Below are 3,802 nucleotides of genomic sequence, written 5' to 3' on the forward strand. Positions count from 1 at the left end.
AGGCAGACACCTCTGAAGACAGTCCCAGGACATCAGCACCTGATCTGGGTGGCTCTTGTGGTAGCCAGGAGTTACTAGGGGTCTTCAAGGGAGCAGAGTCAATCAAGACCGAGAAAGGGGAAGCTCACAGTGGTCGGGGACAGGATTTGATCCCCAGAGACATAGATGGCTCTCCTTGTGCCTAAGGAGACTTTCGGGGGTCTGTGTAACCTGTCTCTCCATCTTCTCTTTGCAACTTTCTTCTCTGGCCAAATCTTCAATGCCCAGAATGGGACTGGGCAGAACAGGTTCTCAAAAACTACTGATTTAATAATTTAATCAACATAATTATAATTTGATAGTGGTTATTAATCATTACAAGCAGTGGTTTTTGACCAGTGAGTCGAGACCTCCACAGGGATCGCATATCAGATATTTACATTACAATGCATAACAGTAGCAAAATTACAGTTATGAAGTAGCAAAGAAATAATTTTATAGTTGAGGATCACTACAGCATGAGGAACTGTATTAAAGGATCACAGCATTAGAAAGGTTGAGAATGAACCATTGGATTATAACTATTATGGCCCTAACAAGTTAGATCTTTCTCCCAAGGTCACATCAATGAGTCAAAACATAACCAGTCTAAAGATGATGGTTTTCTGAGCCACAGTGCCCCTATAGGACAAAAGCAGAACTGCCCTATCTCCAGCCCAGGAGCATCTCATGAGACCCTGAAGGGATGCAGGACAAGAGATGCAGAGTGCTTGCCTAGCATGTATGAGGTCCTGGGTTTGGTCTCCAGCATTGCAAAAGTTAGGTGTGGGGGGGGACACACCTATAAGCCTAGCACCAGGGAAGATGGAGGCAGGAGAATAAGAAATTTAAAGTCATTCTCAGCTATCAGTGAATGGGCGACCAGCCTGGGTGACTTAAGACCCTAGCTTAAAAAAACAAAACAAAACAAAAACAACAACAAAAACAGAAGAATGAAAGAAAATAACAAGAAGGACGGTGGATGGGGTTTGAGGGTCAGAGCTGAGATGAAAGTAGTCCTTGCTGGTGTCCCTGCGGGTGGCTAAGACAAAAAACCTACCTAGCACTGTGCATACAGTAGACACTGGTGACGGAGAGAATGTGTCTCAGAGGGTGATGAAGCTATGACTGGGATCTAGAAATCAGGCTAGCACACTGGAAGAGCAAGTGTGCCGTGGGGCAGGGGCAGAACAGGAGGTCTGGGCTGGGCTGGGCTGCTGTTGATGAGGCTCTCAATGGCTGCCGGCTTCTGCAGCCTCAGAAATAACAACAATTACTGTACACACCACAAGCTGTCCTCCAAGTCAGCAAATGCATCAGCTGCCGGTTATTTTGATACCCTGGATAAAAAGCTCTGTCGAGAAAAATCTAGTACATCAAAACGTTCTTATTCTCTGCCTGTCGGCACCATGCCTTCTGGCCGCTGCCCTCTCGGCTGGTTTCCATTCCTATAAATGTAACCGGTTCAGACCTGAAGGTCCTTCTCTCGGTGACCCATGAGGAGACTTCTGTTGGAGTCCGTCAAAGCGGAAAAAGCAAAAAGAGAAGGCACCTGACGATGGTCGTTAGAATGAAGGCTGACCTATTATGAAAATTGCTGGCAACCAACACAGTGTGGTTGGATTTTTGACACCCACAAATGGATCTCAACATTTTTTTTTGATCCAACACACATAACAAGACCCTATGCTGGGTCCTGGGGAGACTAACACTGTGTTCAGGGTCTAATAATCAAGCCACCATGGGATCATGTGGCAGCAGATGTCACAGCCATCTTCTGGTATGCAACACAGAGTAAATCATTGCTTTTGTTGTTTACAGATTCTGGACCAAGACCCTTCAACTTCAGGGACACAAGCAGATCTAGTTAGAGCTAGCAAAAAAAAAAAAAAAAGTAACTCTTATTAAACCAGAGTTTGCCATGAGAATATATATGATCACCAATTTGAGGGCAGGACAGCTGGGCTTAGATTTTACTTTGTTTTAAAATTTCCCTCTTGAAAAAGAACAAGTACTTCAGATCCTTTTGTGGTGTGTCAAGGGACACCACAAGGAAATATACAAAAGCCCCACATTTAATGACCAAACTGAGCAATTCTGTAATTTTTAATTTCACCCCTAAATTTCCAGGCAGTTATTGTACGGAGCTGGTGCTTAAAAAGCAAAGTTATATGTGAAATGGTTGATGGATAAATGTATTGTATTGTTTGGACGCTGTTGGTTGTTTGATCATCAATGGGAAGTTTCTAATAGACCACCACGACCATGACACCACTTCTGCTTTCTGCCATTCTGGTGTCTCCTGGCTTCTCACCTTCACTCCTAAAAGGTGTTGATCTCCTAGACCGTGTCTGGGCCACATAGAACATGCTTAGCAAAGCGAAAAAGCTCCCTTCCAATGCCATTCCCTCCTTCCTTCTTCCTCTTTCCCAGAGCGCCTGCAAATGAAGTGAAGGTGGATATGGGGACAAAGGCAAAGACAGAAAGGAGTCGAAATCCAGATGGTTATCTAGGTATGCTCCAATGGGGATGAAGGAACCCTGTGCCTAACTACATCCCAGCTGCGTGGAGCATGCTCCTTGCCTGGGCAGCACTGACAAGGTGTCACCAGCAGTGGGGAGACTCAGTACTTCAGTCTCCCACTGTCATTCCCCTGCACCCATTTCCTCTTGTGGCATTCATGGAGCCGTAGGTGGGGTGGGGGCATGCAACATGCTTTTTTAAAGAGAGAAGAGCCTTTTCACAAGTTCAACCAGCAAAAGGTGTGTGTGTGTGTGTGTGTGTGTGTGTGTGTGTGTGTGTGTTAATTTCCAAAGACCTTTATTACAATTGCTCATGCGCATTTGATGAAAAACCTGACTTCAGATATATTTCTGCCTTATTGGTTTGGGGATGAGATGAGGTGGAAATATACCAGAAAAGGGGGAGGTTTAAGTCAGGCAGGACCCCCACCAGCTCTTGAATCTATCAGATCTAAGAAATTCTGGAGGGCCAGCTGGGAGACCCCCCCCACACCTTAAGTAAGTAGATAAAAGGGGTGAAAGGGAATTGGGTGGGGTCTGGGGTGGGACAGAGGGCTTGGTCTTCTACTGAGTGTGTGCTCACTAACTCTTAAAATCTGATGAGAGCCACGAACCCCTGATCTAAATGAAATGTAGGCAGCACACACAGACACAATTCTCCCTACACTGTTGGAGGGCTCTGATCTTCCAGGAGGCTCCTGTAATCCCAGGTCTTAAGGCTGGCTGTGGAAGTGAGGTATTTAGACACCTAAGGCCCTCTTCACTTTGACCCCTGTCTGGGTATTCCAGTTAATTCTGCTTCTGCCTGGTTTCAGAGACACCCCCCCCCCCGGCATTTGCCAACCCAGGGAACTTCCTGGGTGTTCCTTCAGCCCTCAAATTTGCAGGGAGAAGATTGCCTGATCCTCTGCCCACCAAGGGAGGTCTTAAGTCAGCCCAGAAGGTTAGCAAGGCAGTGAGTGAGCCAGGGCAGAAGGTGAAGAGACTCTAAGTCGGCCAAGCAACTCATGCCCTGTGTGGAACCAACTACCCTGCCTGGTGCCCTAGAAACTCTCCCTCTCCCTCTGCCAAGGCGAACCCGATGTATTTTCATTTGACCTCAGAAGGTTTGAATCCTTCCCTGGCTGTCTTTTCTTGGCTAGGTCCCACCAGCCCTCCTGGAGCTATCCATCCCTTGTCACCAGGACCCCTGCAGTCTGGCACCTTGGGTACAGTCACAGCAGGTGCGGGGCTGGGGGTGGGGGTGGGGCAGGGAGGGAGGG

This window comes from Microtus ochrogaster, chromosome 21 (assembly GCF_000317375.1).
Source record: "Microtus ochrogaster isolate Prairie Vole_2 chromosome 21, MicOch1.0, whole genome shotgun sequence".
Classification (NCBI taxonomy): Eukaryota; Metazoa; Chordata; class Mammalia; order Rodentia; family Cricetidae; genus Microtus; species Microtus ochrogaster.